The 17439-nt window shown below is 39.9% G+C and overlaps 1 protein-coding gene across 3 annotated transcripts in view; it reads right to left on the bottom strand.

Annotated features, from left to right (window-relative positions):
- RASGEF1C (RasGEF domain family member 1C) overlaps positions 1-17439 on the bottom strand; it is an 85120-nt gene that overhangs the window by 60873 nt on the left and 6808 nt on the right. For 2 of the 3 annotated variants that reach the window (XM_037002129.2, XM_073221553.1), the window contains exon 2: positions 15865-15943. The exons of the other annotated variant lie outside the window; for it this stretch is intronic. The gene's annotated coding sequence lies outside the window, so the exon portion shown is untranslated. The remainder of the gene's footprint in view (positions 1-15864; positions 15944-17439) is intronic. 3 annotated transcript variants of the gene reach the window in all.

The following is a 17439-nucleotide window of genomic DNA, read 5'->3' as shown; positions in this document are numbered from 1 at the left end:
ACCTTATGCCAATTAATTGACAATTTAGATGGCATGGAAAATTTTCTTTAGAGATACAAACTATTAAATTTTCCAAAAGAAGAAACAGATAACATGAATAGCCCAATATCTATCAAAAAATTAAAATTGTTCTTAAAAACCTTCCCATCAGGAATAACACAAGGATGCCTGCTTTCACCACTGCCATTCAACATTGTATTGGAATTTCTAGCCAGTGCAACTAGGTAAGAAAAAGAAATAAAAGGCATTACATTAAAAGGAAATTGAAAAACTATCTCTATTCACAGATGACATGATCCCATATATACAAAATCCCAAGGAATCCACAAAAATTACTAGAGCTAATAAATTCAGTGAAGTTGCAAGGTATAAGATCAAGACACAAAAATCAGTTTTGTTGCTATCACTTTCAATTAACACTGAAAAATTAGTTAAGAAAACAATACCATTTACAATCACATGCAAAAGAAGAAAATATCTGGTAATAAATCTACCCAAAAGGATGAAAGACTTGTACACTAAAAACTAAAAAATATTGTTGAAAAAATGAAAGAAAAATAAAAAGGAATGACATCTCATGTTTGTGGATTTAGAAGACTTAGTATTATAAAAATGGCAATAGTACCCAAAGCAATCTATATATTCAACACAATCCCTACCAAAATTCCAATGTCCTTTTTTACAAAATATAAAATCCATCCTAAAATTCATATGGAATTGCAAGGAGCTCCAAATAACCAAAACAATCTTGAAAAAGATGAACAAAGTGGAGGACTACATTTCCCATTTCCAAAACTTACCACAAAGCTACAGTAATCAAAACAGTGTGGTATAAGAACAGACATACAGACAAATGGAACAGAATCAAGAGTACAGAAATAAACCCATAGGTCTACAGCTAGTTAATTTTTGAATAGGGTGCTAAGATCATTCAGTGGGGAAAGAAAGTCTCTTCAACAAATGGTGCTGGGACAGGTGGATATTCACATGCAAAAGAATGACGTTGGGCACTTCCCCATACCAAATATAAAAGTTAATTCAAATGGACCAGAGACCTATATATAAGAGCTAAATATGTAAAACTCTTATAAGAACACATAGAAAGAAAGCTTAATGACACTGGATTTGGCAATAGATTCTTAGGTATGACATCAAAAATGTGAGTAAAAGAAGAAAAATGGCTAAATTGGACTGCAATAAAATTAAAAACTGGTGTATCAAAGGACATTATTAAGAATTTGAAAGGACAGACTACAGAATGGGAGAAAATATTTGCAAATCATGTATTGGATATGAGTCTAGTATCTTAAATATATGAAAACTCCTACAACTCAACAACAGAAAGACAATCCATTTTTTTATAAAAGGCAAAGGGCTTGAATAAATATTTCCCCACAGAAGATGTACAAGAGGCCAATAAGCACATGAAAAGATTGTTAACAGCATTAATCACTGGGGAAAGGCAAATCAAAGCCATAATGAGGTATCACTTCAAACCCACTAGGATGGCCATCAACAATAAAAGTGAAACTAGAATGTGGAGAAACTAGAACCTTCATATGTTGTTGGTGGGAATGTAAAATGGTCAGCTGCTGTGGAAACCAGCTTGAGGGATGGTTTCTCAATAAGTTAACCATAGAACTACCATATGATGCAGCAATTTCACTTCTTGTTATATACCCAAAAGAACTGAAAACATGTACTCAAATACTTGTACATGAATGTTCACAGCAGGACTATTAAAAATAGCCAAGTGGTAGAAATGATCTAACAGTCTAACAACAGATGAATGGATAAATAATGGTGGTATGTACATACAATGGAATATTATTTGGCCATATAAAGGAATGAAGTACTGATACATGCTACAACATAAAGAAGTCAGACTCAGAAGTTCACATACATGGGATTCCATTTGCATCTAATGGAGATAGAACATAAATTGGTGGTTGCTAGGGGTGGGGGAGGGCAGAGTGGGGAGCAACTGCTTAATGGGTATGGGGTTTTACTTCAGAGTGATAAAAATATTTTGGAACAAGACAGAGGCAGTGGTTACACAACCTTTTAATTTATGGTATTGGACTAAAAAAAGAAAATGAGGGAGATTCTGGGAAAATAGATGGTGCAGTAGGAAGGCAGGTGGCAAACTTCCCCCACCCCCACAACACCAAGGAAGCAACTACAGCAAATACAGCTGACCCTGAAAACCACCTGAAGACTGAAGAACAGACCACCTACACCTGGTAAAGAAGACAAGACCACACAGAGAAGGGAAAAGTGGCAGAGCCACAGTTGGGACCACAGCCCTTTCCCCATCCCAGCCCACCGGTGGGAAGTAAAGGAATGGAGCAGGGCAGGGGAGAGGCACCCAGGAACTCTGCACAGCTGGCCCTGGAGATCTGCACTGGGAACAAGAGTTCATATTACACTGGGTTCTGGTAATTACTGGTGCTGGACACCAAGGAGAGTTGGAGCACTCTGGGAGGCTAAGACTAGCCACTTGTAGATGACAGACACACTTCAGTGATCCTGCTGAGACCCAAAACACAGAAGGAATGTTGAAAGATTTACCAGCAGCTGCAGGGGTGTCAGAGGGAGGAGAGTTGGACAGAACTCTCTCTGCAGGAGAAAGGGCAGGTGGATACTTCCTCAGCCCAACAAACACTCCAAACCTCTCACTGGTATCTCAGCCATGAGGCACTTCCTTGTGTGCCTGCCAGCCCAGCCTAGGAGTGTCAGACTTTGCTGCATGGCAAGCAGAAGGAGGCTTTTCCAGCTTTCTTGTCCCTGTCTCAGTCCAACTGGAGAAGCACCTGCAGGAGCCAGTGCTGAGTGCTCCTTCCTCTTCGTGGGTGGCTGAGCCCAGTGGTATCCCTCTGCCACCACACAACTGCTTGACTTACCACTGCATGATAGCCCCAGAGCTGCACGACTGCTCTGATCACCCAGTTAGCCCAGCAGTGCTGCCAGCACTGCAGAGAATGCAGTGGGTGGCTCCACCCACAATGATCCCAGCAGAAGCGCCACTGCTCTGCTCACAAAGGGCTGACTGAGGCAAACTGCCAACCGTGGCTGACTGAGATAAACCACTGCCTGCAGACAGACAGAAAGACAGCACCACCCATAGCCTACCAACAGCAACTGGGCTTCACCACAAAGGAGAACCAGGCACTGGAGTGTAAAGGATTGAGCTTCTGCACAACACAGGATGCCTTCTTCATAAAGCCATTATTTTCTAGGCCAGAAAGTATAATGGATCTATCGAATACAAAAGAAGAAACACAGAAACTCTGACAAAATGAAGAGGCAGAGGAATGTGCTCCAAACAAAACTACAGAACATGACACCAGAAAGAGGGCTAAATGAAATGGAGATCACTAATCTCCTTGATAAGGATTTCAAAGTAAAAGTCATAAATATGCTCACTGATCAGTTGAAATATACTGAAGATCTCAGAGAGGACTTCAACAAAAAGACAGAATAGCTGAAGAATGCAGTAACTGAAATGAAACATACAATGGACGGATGAATAATAGATTGCTGCAAGTAGAGGAGACAATCAATGAGATGGAAATTAGAGAACAGGAACAAAAGAAAGCTGAGGAACAGAGAGAAAAAATAATCTCTAGGAAGGAAAGAATGCTAAGAGAGCTGTATAACAACTCCAAATGAAACAATATTCACATAATAGGGGTCCTAGAAGGAGAAGAGAGAGACAAAGGGATAGAAAGTCTCTTTGAGGAAATAGTTGTTGAAACTTCCCCAATCTGGGGAAGGAAATAGACACTCAGGTCATGGAATCGCAGAGAGCCCCTAACAAAAGGAACCACAGGAAGACAACACTGAGACATACAATAATAAAAATGACAAAGATTAAGGATAAGAAGAGAGTATTGAAAGCAGCCAGAGAGAGAAAAAAAGATTACTTATAAGGGAATCACCATCAGGGTATCAACAGACTTCTCAGCATAAACTTTACAGGCCATAAGGGAGTGGCATGAAATATTTAATCTATTGAAACAGAGGGACTTTCAACCAAGAATCCTCTACCCAGCAAGATTACTATTCAAATTTGAAGGAGAGATTAAACATTTCCCAGATAAACGAAGGCTGAAGGAATTTATAACCACTAAACCAGCATTACAGGGTATGTTAAAGGGACTGCTGTAGATGGAAATGTTCTTAAGCTTCAATAGTTCACCAGTGCAAGTAAACCCACAGTAAAGGCAGTAGACCAATTACTTAACAAGCAAGTATGAAATAAAACAAAAGAAAAACAGTAAAACCAACTATACACAAAATCAGTCAAGGCATACAAAAAAATATAGATTATAACATCTAATACATGAAGTATGGAAGAGGAAAAAAGATTAAAAATAAGTACTTTAGATTATATTTTAAATAGAGCAATCAACTTAATATAGACTGTGATATAGTTAGGAACCTATCCATGAACCTTATGATAATGACAAACCTAAAGCCTGTAACAGATACACAAAAAATTAAAAATGAGAAATCCAGTCATAATACTAAAGAAAACTATCAAATAACAAGAGAAGAGTATACGAGAAGAAGAAAGGAAGAGAGAGGAACTACAAAAACAACCAGAAAACAATTAACAAAATGGCAATAAGTACATACCTATCAATACTTATTTAAATGTAAATGGACTGAATATATCAATCAAAAGACACAGAGAGGCAGAATGGATAAAGAAATAAGAACAATCTATATGCTGCCTCCAAGAGACTCATTTCAGACCCAAAGACTTACACAGGCTAAAAGTAAAGGGATGGTAAAAGATATTTCATGCAAACAATAGGAAAAAAACGAGCAGCGGTACTTAGACAAAATAGACTTCAAAACAAAGGAAGTAACAAGAGACAAAGAAGGACATTATATAATGATAAAGGGGTCAGTTCAAGAGAGGAGAGAACCATTATAAATATTTATGCACCCAACATAGGAGCACCCAAATATATAAAACAAATACTAACAGAATTGAAGGGAGAAATACATTGCAACACCTTATTTTAGAAGACTTTAACACACCATTCACATCAGTATACAGATCAACCAGAGAGAAAATAAATAAGGAAACAGAGGCACTGAACAACACATTAGATCAAATGGACTTAACAAATATCTACAGAATCTTCCACCCAGAAACAGTAAGACACACATTTTTCTCAAGTGTACATGGAATGTTCTCCAGAAAAGATCACATACTAGGACACAAAAGAGCCTCAATAAATTAAAAAAGATTGAAATTGTATCAAGCAACTTTGCAGACCACAGTAGTATGAAACTAGAAATAAATTACACAAAGAAAAAAAAAGCCCACAAACACATGGAGGCCTAACAACATGCTTCTAAAAAATCAATGGAGCAGTGAACACATCAAAACGGAAATCCAGAAATACATGGAGACAAATGAAGACAAAAATACAACATTCTAAAATTTGAGGGACACCTCAAAAGCAGTTCTGAGAAGGAGGTACATAGCAATACAGACCTACCTGAAGGAACAAGAACAATCCTAAATAAACAGTCTAAACTCATAAAGAAACTAGAAAAAGAACAAATGAAACCCAAAGTTAGCAGAGGGAGGGACATAATAAAGATCACAGCAGAAATAAATAAAATAGAGAATAAAACAATAGAAAAAATCAAGGAAATCAAGAGCTGGTTCTTTGAGAAAATAAACAAAATGGATAAATTCCTGACCAGACTTATTAAGAAAAAAATAGAGTACAAAAATAAACAAAATCAGGAACAAAAAAGGAATACTCACAATGGATACCATAGAAATATAATTATTAGAGAATTCTATGAAAAATTTTATGCCAATATATTGTATGACCTAGAAGAAATGAACAAATTCCTAGACAAACACAACCTTCCAAGGCTGACCCAGGAAGAAACAAAAATCTGAACTGACCAATTACCAGCAATGAAATTGAGTTGGTATTCAAAAAACTTCCAACAAACAAAATTCTATTACTAGATGGCTTCACAGCTGAATTCTACTAAACATTTAAAGAAGAGCTAATATCCATTCTTCTTAATGTATTGTAAAAGGTAGAAGAGCAGGGACTACTTCCAAACTCATTCTATGAGGCCAGCATCACTCTAATACCAAAACCAAACACACTACAAGAAAATAAAATTTTAGACTAATATGTCTGATGAACATAGATGCAAAAATCCTGAACAAAACATTAGCAAATCAAATTAAAAAATACATCAAAAGGGCCAACCATCACAACCAAGTGGGATTTATTCAGGGATGCAAGGATGGTACAAAATTCATAAATCAATTAATGTCACATACTACATTAACAAAAGGAAGGGTAAAAACCACATGATCATCTCAATAGATAACGAAAAGGCATTTGGCAATATTTAACACCCATTCATGATAAAAATTCTCAGCAAAATGGGTTTAGAGAATATGTACCTCAACATAATAAAGGCCATATGTGATAAACTCACAGCAACATCATACTTAATAGTGAAAAGCTGAAAGCTTTTCCTCTGATAACAGGAACAAGACAAGGATGTCCACTCTTGCCACTTTTATTCAACATAATACTGGAGTTCCTAGGCATGGAAATCAGAGAAGATAAAGAGATAAAAGTCATTCAAGTTGGTAAGGTTTAAATGTTACTATTTGAAGATGACATGATTTTATATATAGGAAACCCTGAAGAATCCACCAAAAAACCATTAGAACAAATAACTTGATTCAGAAAAGTTGCAGTATACAAAACTAATACACAGAAACCTGTTGTGTTCCTATAGAGTAAAAAGAAACTAGAAGAAAGAGAAATGAGGAAAACAATTCCCACAGTTGCATCAAAAAGAATAAAATACTTAGGAATCAACCTAACTAAGGAGGTGAAAGACCTGTACTCTGAAAACTGTTAAGACACTCATGAGAGAAATTAAAGAAGACACCAATAAATTGAAATCTGTTCCATACTCATGGATAGGAAGAATTAATATTGTCAAAATGGCCATCCTACCCAAAGTGATTTACAGATTCAATGCAATCCCTTTCAAAATAACAATGACATTTCTAATGAACTAGAACAAATAATTCTAAAATTCATATGGAACCACAAAAGACCCTGGATAGCCAAAGCAATCCTGAGATAGAAGAACAAAGAAGAAAAATTATGCCTCCTGACTTCAAGCTCTACTACAAAACTACAGTAATCAAAATAGTATGGTACTGGCATAAAAACAGACCCATAGATCAATGGAACATAACAGAGAGCCCAGATATAAACCCACACATGTATGGTCAATTAATATATGATAGAGGAGCCATGAATATACAATGGGAAAGAGACAATTTCTTGAAAGACTGGTGTTGGGAGAACTGGACAGCTACATGTAAGAGATTGAAACTGGATTACTGTCTAACTGCATACATAAAAGTAAATGAAATGGATAAAAAACCTGAATGTAAGACATGAAACCATAAAACTCTTAGAAGAAAAACAGGCAAAAATCTCTTGAACATAAATGAGCAATTTTTTCCTGGACACATCTCCTCAGGCAGGGGAAACAAAATGAAAATGAACAAGTAGGACTACATCAAGTTAAAAATCTTCTGTACAGCAAAGGACACCACCAGAAGAACAAAAAGGCAACCTACAGTGTGGGAGAATATATTTGTAAATGATTTATCCAATAAGGGGTTAACATCCAAAATATATAAAGAACTCATAAGTCTCAACAACAAAAAACAAATAGCCTAATTAAAAAATGAGAAGAGGATACGAACAGACACTTCTCCAAAGAAATTCAGATGGCCAACAGGCACTTGAAAAGATGCTGCACATTGCTAATCATCAGAGAAATGTAAATCAAAACCACAATGAGATATCACCTCACACAAGCTAGAATGGCCACTATCCAAAAGGCAAGAAGTCAATAACAAGTGGTGGCAAAGATGTGGAGAAAAGGGAACCCTCCTACACTGTTGCTGGACTGCAAATTAGTTCAACCATTGTGGAAAGCAATATGGAGGTTCCTATAAAAACTAAAAACAGAAGTATCATTTGAGTCAGTAATTCCACTTCTTGGAATTTACCCAAAGAACAAAATCCCTGAATCAAAAAGATATACGCACCCCTATATTTATTGTCACATTATTCATAATAGCCAAAATATGGAAGCAACCTAAGTGTCCATTAATAGATGAATGGATTAACAAGAGGTGGTACATATACACAATGGAATATTATTCGGCCATAAAAAAGAGAAATCCTGCCATTTGTATCAGTGTGGACAAACCTACGAGGTATTATGCTAAGTGAAATAAGCCAGGCAGAGAAAGATGAATACCATGTGATTTCACTTATTTGTGGTATATAAAAACAAAACAAAACAAAATGAACAAAATTGCAGTAGACTTATGGACACTGAGAAGTGACTCGTGGTTACAATGGGGGAGGGTTTGGGTGGATGGGGGGGGGCAAAGAGGATAAAGGGGCACAAAAATTCTCAATTATAATATAAGTTGGTCACAGGGATGGTAGTACAGCATGGAGAATATAGCCAATGATTCTGTAACATCTTCCCATGTTGACAGATAGTAGCTGACTAGTGGGGTTGAGGATTTAATAATGTGGGTAACTGGTGAACCACTGTGTTGTGTACTTAAAACCAAGATCTGATTGTACATGAACTATAATTTAAAAAAGAAAAGAAAATGATCATCTCATAGATAAAAAAACCTATTTGACAAAATCCCAAATCATTCCTGCTAACAACTCTCAGCCAACTAGAAACAGAAAGGAAGTTACCCAGCCTGATAAAGGGTGTCTATGAGAAACCCAGAGCTTCCATCATAGTGGTGAAAAACTGAATGCTTTTCCTCCAAGATCAGGAAAAGATAAGGTTGTCTACTCCCATCATGTCATTCAGCACTGTTCTGGAGGTTCTGCCTCGTGCAAAAAGGTCAGGTAAAGTGAGAAAGGCATCCAGATAGTAAAGGAAGAAAGAAAACTGTCTTTGCAACTAATGTGACATGTGTGTTAAAAATCCTGTGAAATCTGTCATAAAAGCACTGTAACTAGTGAGTTCAGCAAGATGGCAGGATACAAGCCTGATATACAAATATCAACTGTATTTCTATTTACCAGCAACAAAATATTGAAAATTGACATTTTAAGTACTGTTTATGATAGATTAAAAAAACTCAAAATACTTAAGCTAAATCTGAGGAAAAAAGATGGGCAGGAGCATTACATGGAAAATTATAAAACACTGTGGAGAGAAATATTAAACATGTAAATAAATGTTCATGGACCAGAAAACTCAGTATTGTTAGGATGTCAGTTCTCCTAAATTAATCTATAGTTTATAGAGATTGACAAGCTGGTTCTAAAATTTATTTCAACATGCAAAGGAATTACCACAAACCTACTTTGAAAGGTAGAGAAAAGGAGTTATTACACTTCCTGTCTTCAAGACTTATCTTAAAGCTACAGTAATCAAGAAAGTGGGATGTTGAAATCAAGATAGGCAAAGAGGTCAACGGAGTACAATAGAGAGTCAGAAATAGAGCCACATGTAATGCTCAGTTGATTTTTTAAAAGAAAATACAAATACAATTCAGTTGAGAAAGATGGCTATTTCAACAAATGGTGTTGGAACCACTGATTATTGAATTACAAAATTTGATATGGATCCATTCTTCCCACTGTAGGCAAAAATATACTCAAAGTGGATCACTGATTAATAGTAATACCTATAGCTCTAAAGTTTTTGGAAGAAAACATGAGAGGAAATCTTTGTAACCTTGGGGAGAGGTAAAAATTCCTTTAACAGCAAACATGATCAAAGAGAAAAAAATTGGTCAAGTGGACTTCCTCAAAATTAAGAATGTCTGCTCTTCAAAAAACACTATGAAAAAAAAGAATAAAATGATAGCCACATAGCAAGGAGAAAATTATAAATCACTGATAAAGAACATGCATCCAAAATATATAAAGAGCTCTCAAGAAACAAGAAAACAAACCTAATAAAAAATGTGCAAAATATTTGAATGGACATTTCATCAGAAAAGTTACACAGATGGCAAACAGGCACAAGAAAAGATGTCCAGTATCATTAGCCATTCAGGAAATGAAAATTGAAACCACAATGAGATACCACTATACAGGTAGTATACACCTACCTGAATGGCTAAAATTGAAGACTGATGATACTAAATACGGCAAGGATGCAGGGCAAGTGGAGCTTCCATACATTGCTAGTGGGAATGTATAATAGCTCAACCACTTTGGGAAAAAATCTGTCAGTTTCTCAAAAAGTTAAACATGAACTTACCATATTACCTTGCCAATCCACTCCAAGGTATTTCTCCCACAAAAGTGAAAGCACATATCCACACAAAGACTTGCATGAAAATGTTCACACCAGCTTTATTTATAATAGTCCCAAAGCATAAACAACCCAAATGTCCACCAGCAGGTGCAATGGACATACTAGTTTTTTATTGCTGTGTAACAAATACCACAAACTTAGTTTATAATTGCCACAAACTTAAATAAACATAAACTTATTATCTCCCAGTTTCTGTGAGTCAGGATTCTGGAATATTTGGGTGAGCTCCTCTCCTCAGGGGCTCACCAGGATGAAATCAGGGTGTCAGTAGTGACCGCCTCCTCGTCTGAACCTCGGGATCCTTTTCCAACCTCAGTGCTTGGCAGAAGTCTGTTCCTTGCAGCTGTAGGGTGAAGTCCTCAGCTCAAAGAGACCACCCACCTTCCAAACACCATGGAAATTTGCTTCTTTAAGACAAGAGAATATTTCTCAGGCTTCAAATCTGATTTCAGGAAAGATCCAGGCCCTCCATTAGGGTTCACCTGATTTGGTCAGGCCCACCCATAATAATCTCCCTTTTCATTAACTAAGTCAACTGACCAGTCACCTTAATGACATCTGCAAAATCCCTCCTTCCATATAATGTAAACTCATAACCTAAAATCTCATCATATTTGGAAGTCCCTCTCATAGTCAATGGGAGAGCATTATCCAGTGCGTGTGCAATGGAGTCAGGAATCCTGGGGGCCATCACAAACAAATTATGGTATGTCCATACAACAGAACTCCTGCTCAGCAGTGAGGGGAAGAAGCTGTTGAAGCTATATACACAATGTGGATATGCTTTAAAATAATTGTGCTGAGTGAAAGTAGCTGGCTGGATAGATTTATTATTTTGATTGTGGTGATGGTTTTATAAGTGTTTACATATGTCATGAGTGTTTACTGTATATCAATGAGGCAGATATTTGAAAAGGAAGTTGATAAAACCTGATACTTGATGCAGTTATTGGAAAATAAATTTGAGTATGTTTTTCAACTTTTCAACTGTAATTTTTATGAAAATTTAAATACAGATCAATTATTTTTGGTGAATATTTAACATTCAAACTGAGATGTGCTGTAAGCACAAAATGCACATCTGATTTTGAAAACAGTATGAAAAAAAGAATGTAAAATAGATCCTTGGTAACTTTTACATTGATTTCAGGTTGGAATGATACTATTTTGAGTCAATTGGTTTAAGTAAAATATACTAATCTTAATTTCACCTTTTTTAATATGGCTGGGCTACAAGGAAATCTCAAATTACTCACAGTGTCCCATGATATTTCTCCTGGACAGAGCTGCTCTAGATCAAACTGCTGGCCGGGGAAGGATGAGGGGGATAGGCTACCAAGTTCAATGACACCAGAAGGGAACAAACAGCCAAATCCAGAACCTGGGACACCCTACAGGCAAATATGTCCCTATTTCTCTCACCAGTCTGGAATAAAGACCACAAAACAAAACAAAACAAATGAGAAGAAGGACCAGAATAGAATAAAAGAGACCTAGAGTTATAAAATTGAATGCAGTGTGTGGAACTTGTTTAGATCCTGATTCAAACTAACCAACTGTAAAAAGAAATTTTTGAAGTAATGGGGGCATCTGGTTATGGGCTGGGTACTAGACAATAGTAAGAAATTATTGATTTCATTAGGTGTATCAGTACCATGGTGCTCACACAAATAACACCCCTAGCAGTTCAGAGATTCAACATATCAGAGTCATGACAGGGTATCCTGGATTTGCGTAAGACCCCGGCAGGGTGGGAGCACAGATAAAGGCGGGGTGGGCTGTGAGCGGATAGCCTAGAAGCTGGGAGACGGGTCTATGATGGTGGTCTGTGTTCATCCTATTTTTATTTTTATATGTTCACATTTTTGAAATTTTCCATTAGAATTTTTTTTTAAAAAAAAGAGGAAAATCTGTGACTTTCTCCCTAAACTCCACAGGGCCTGGTGTCCCGTGACCTTGGGCTGCCCTCCCTGTCTGAGCAGGGGATGAATATGGCAGCAGGAAGGGACACAGGGCTTCCTCATTAAGACAAGTGGTAACACTGCTGGTCACGTTTATTATATGCCAGGTACATCTGTCACTGACTCCACTCATGAAACTGGTTACAGTACAATAGATTAATTTGTACTTCCTCCTTTCACTCCCTATTTGCAAAATATAAGGACATTTTCCCTTCCTGGCAAACATTTCAGAACTGCAACATGCGGACACTTAAAACCCTTTTCATCATCCAAAGTGCTAATATAATTTGGCTGTGTTCACGCAGAAACATCTGTTTTCAAACCGCAGGCCACTGGGGGCCTGCCTGCAATTCACATCCTGGGAGCAGCTGTCATACACTCTGTTGTTTCAGGGTCTGTAACCCTTTCCACAATCCCCCTTGCACGTGTTCACACAAACAACCTAGTACTCTACCTTTGTTCTGAAGGGGTGTGTCAGAACCGCTGAGCTGGGGGTCCCTGGGGTGGTCAGGACATGAACCCAGGAAACAGCTGACTAAGAAAGTCTGGAGCCCTCCTGCATCTCCCACACCTCGCTCCCAGCCTGTGTGCAGGTGGTGGGGACAGCGGCCCAGGATCTGTCCGTGAGCCACCCACAGCTGGGGCACAAGAGAGCAGGCACTGAGCTGCCGGGGTCTCTTGTGCTGGGGGCCTGGGCTCTTGTTCCTGCCTCTCCTCCTTGCTGACCACCCTCTTTTTGCCTGACTCTTGTTTGACCTTCCAGAGCAGCATGACCTCCTTCAGGGAGCCTCCCTAGAGGGGACCTCCCCCACCCAGGTGTGTCCTTGGGGACACTCCAGCCCTGTGCCAGGGCTCGCAGCAGAGAGGTGCTCTGGTGGCCATGTGGTCTCCCCAGTGGGAAGTGTGTCCCCAGGGTATAGTTCAACAGGAGGACTATGGGATGAAAATAGCAGGAATCCTTTTAACATGTTGCATTCACTGAAAGGAATTTGCTAAGGAATGTTTGTTCCCTAAAAAGGTTACCTGTAACACATGAGTTATGAAGCATAGTAACAAATTAGAAGCCTGGAGGTCTTCCACCCAGTGCAGCTGGGGACCCCTCCTTTTCCACCTGTGCCATCCTCCCTACCCACCCCACTCTCATCATTCCCACTATCTGGAATTTAAAAATAATTCATTACAAAAATGTATCAAACTCATACAACTTAATACCAAAAACAATGTGATTAAAAAATGGACAAAGGATCTGAATAGACATTTTTCCAAAGAAGACATACAGATGGCCAACAGGCACATGAGAGAAAAGATGCTCCCCATCACTAATCATCAGGGAAATGCAAATCAAAACCACAATGAGATATCACCTCACACCAGTCAGAATGGCCACCATCCAAAAGACAAAGAACAAGACACATTCTTGGCAAGGATGTGGAGAAAAGGGAGCCCTCCTACACTGTTGGTGGAAATGTGAATTGGTGCAGCTACTGTGGAAACAGTATGGATGTTTCTCAAAAAATTGAAAACAGAAATACCATATGATCCAGAAATATCACTTCTGGCTATTTATCTGAAGGAAACAAAAACACTAATTTGAAAAGATATCTGTACCCCCATGTACACTGAAGTATTATTCACAGTAGCCAAGACCTGGAAGCAACCTAAGGGTCATGAAGAGATGAGTGCATAAATAAAATTATATACACACACACACACACACACACACACACACACACACACACACACACACACACACACACACACAGAGGAATACTATCCAGTAATGAAAAAGGAAGCAATTATGCATTTGCAACAACATGAATGGACTTTGAGGGCATTATGCTAAGTGAAGTCAGAAGAGAAAGACATATATCATGGGATCCCACTTATATGTGGAATCTAAAAAAACAAAACAAACACATAGAGCTCACAGATACAGAGGACAGACTGGTGGTTGCCAGAGGTGGGGGCCAGGGTGGGTGAAATGGGTGAAGGGGGTCAAAAAGGACAAAGTTCCAGCTATATAGTAAACAAGTCCTGGGGTTGGAACGTGCAGCATGGTGACTGCAGTTGATAATACATTTGAAATAATAATAACATTTGAAAGTTGCTAAGACACTAGATATTAGAAGAAAAAATAATTTCATCTCAGCAACGTGTCCTGAAACAACATATTGTATAGTTTGCTTGCTTTTAAGATTTATATAAAAATAGTATCATTCTGTATACAGTGCCCTGTGATTTTTTTCACTTAACATGATGTTCCTAAGCGTCTGCTCCTTGATGGCCCACTATGTGCATGTCCCACAATTTCTCTTTCTGGTTTCCTGCCAGTGCAACTTAGGCTGATTCCCGGGGGGCTCTGGAGCCCACCTAAAGCAGGGCCCTCCGTGCACATGCACACGTGGTTCTCTGGGGACCTGCAAAGGATATGCTTCAAATATTCAACTTGACCACACAATTCTCGGTTGTTTTGCAAACTGGTTGTTCCAGTTTACACCCCCAGGCATGGATTAGAAGGGTCCCTGTTGAACCCCATCATGCCCAGCATTTGTCATTTTCACACATGCTCATGTTTGCTGATGGAATGAGTGTGCGAGGGTGTCTCCTCCTCACATGTTCGATAGAATTCACCAGGAAAGCCACCTGGGTCCAGCATTTTCTTTCTGGGCAAGTTTTTCATTATAAATTCAATTTCTTTACCAGAAATACCACTGTTCAGGTTTTCTATTTCTTCTTGTGTCAATTCTGGTAAGTTATGTTATGACATTTGTCCCTTTTACCAGATGTATTTGTTTAAAATTCTCCATAAACATCCCTTGTTATCCTTTTAGTATGTGTAAGATATTGGTAACTTGTGTTTTCTCCTAGTCAGCCTCACCAGGAATTTAATTTTATTCTTTTCAAAGGGTTTTTTTTCTTGATTATTTTGTTTCTTGTTTTATTCATTTCCATTCTCATGAGATAATGTTTATGAGCAACTGGTAACAGTAAGCACTCAGAGAGGCTCCTGACTGAGCCCAGCTCAGGCCTGAAAGTGGGCGACTGTTTCTAGCATGACTCCTGGTGATCAGATGGATGGACAGACGCGCGGCTGAGCAGAATGGAGGCCCCACAAAGACAGGAGAGGGCAGGCATACCTCTAAAAATAGCCCGGCCCTTAAACGTATCAGACTACAAACAGCACAGATGGAGCTCCAAGCCCCAGGCTGGCTGAGTGACTCTATGAAGTCCCCTTATGCCCCTGAACCTCTGTTTTCTTTTTCTCATTTATAAATCAGATGGAAGCTGCTGTGAGAATTACCTGAGATCACAGATGCACAGGTGCTGGCCCCATGTGGGGGCTGCAACCATCAAAGAGAGAAGTGGTCACTTTATTATAATTATTATTTAGCCAGACTCTGGCACTTTTGAATGCTGTCTGGATTTAAAAACAAACAAATGAACAATTTACTGAACAAATGGGTCAAGTAAATATTGATTCTGCAGGGGCAATATTTACCTGATTCCAAGAGGCTGTGCTCCTGGCCCTGGGTGAGATCGGTGGCAGGGAAGCAGGAATTCACCAATTAGGATGATCTCTAGTGAGGAGAGAAAGGCCTTTAACTGGCAACACTGGAGCCTGTGTTAGCTTTACTCAAAAGTAATAAAACTGAGGCACCACCCTCCAAATCATGGGCTTTTCACAGGTGAGACCCTAGGACTCTTCCTGGCCGGGTTTCCATGGCTTGGTAGTTTGGGGTGTGCTTGGTGGCAGTGCCTGGGGAGCCAGGCTCTAAGGAATCTGTGGAGGTGGACGTGACAGGCAGGAGAGGGCTCCTTTCTGCAGGCAGGGGCCCCTGGGAGCTCTGCCGGGCAAAGGAACTGCTCTTGTTATCAGCATCGAACGTGAGGGACATACGTAAGGGAAGGAGCACACATACTCTGCACCAGACACAGGCCCCATTTGGTGGCTGAAACTCAGAATGATCCTGGGGGCCTCAGAGCCGCCACCCAGTGAGGAAGCTGGGGCTCCCAGCCTCAGTGACCTGGGGTGACTCTGGGGGTGACTCTGGTTCCCTAAGGAATCTTGTGGGGGGGCCTGCATGCAACAGGCATGGTGGGCTTCTCTGCTGAGAGGGAAGTCCCAGAGGCAGAGCTGGATGCTCAGGGCCAGACCCAGAGGCTGCACAGTAGGACGTGGCCCCCTTGGAGGGCACAGTGACAGTGACAGCAAGGGGACCAGGAGGGATGCCTGGAGGGTGGGAAAGGAAACTGAGGCTGGAGTCCAAAGTTACCACAGACACCCTGGCAGAGGCTTCAGCCCCAGGACCCCCCGCCTCTCCTCCCAGCACCTGCTCCCCACTCAAGGCCGGCAGACGCCTGACCCCAGGAGCACACAGCATGGGCAGGGGGCGGTGCGGGGCTCTCCTCCTGGACGCGCGGCACGGTCTGTAATTTTAAAACAACTTCAGCCCAAAACACTTAGCCTGAATTGAGTTTTGAGGAAATCACCCAACAATTCCAGGTTATGGGAGAAAATGGATATGAGCCTTCAAAACAATGTCAGGATAAACAAAAATCGTGGAGGGACTGTGGAGATTCAGACTCTCATGGGGGACTCGCTTGTCCCCTCCTGGCCTGAGCCAGGAGCTCTGTCCTTTTGCTTTATATCTAAATAAAAGCCTCTGCCTTGCTCTCCTAAAAAAAAAAAGACTCTCATGAACACATCAACCCCGTGCAATGCTGGATCACTGATTGGCTCACTGATGTAAAAGTAAGGCCCAAAGGAGATGGCTGGGGCAGCTGGCCTAAGTGGACTAGGACTGTGTATGAGGAATGCTTTTGTGTTGATGAGTTTCCTGAGCGTGGAACCTGAATGGAGGTTTTGCAGGACGTCCTTGATCCAGGGAGATGCTGGTTATTAGGGGGGAGGGCATGATTCTGGCAACTGACTCCTAGATGCTTCAGCAGAAGAGAAGCACCCGCTGCGGGATGTTAACGAGTGGTGGGTTTCGGCGAAGAGCAAACCAGTCTGTATGGGGCTTTCCAGTTACAACGTTTGGGGACATGGCCAGGTCCCAAGAGATGACGGCTG

Source organism: Manis javanica, chromosome 14 (genome assembly GCF_040802235.1).
Source record: "Manis javanica isolate MJ-LG chromosome 14, MJ_LKY, whole genome shotgun sequence".
In the NCBI taxonomy this organism is placed as follows: Eukaryota; Metazoa; Chordata; class Mammalia; order Pholidota; family Manidae; genus Manis; species Manis javanica.
Note: the sequence above shows the minus strand (reverse complement) of the source record. Positions and strands in the feature narration are given on the sequence as shown.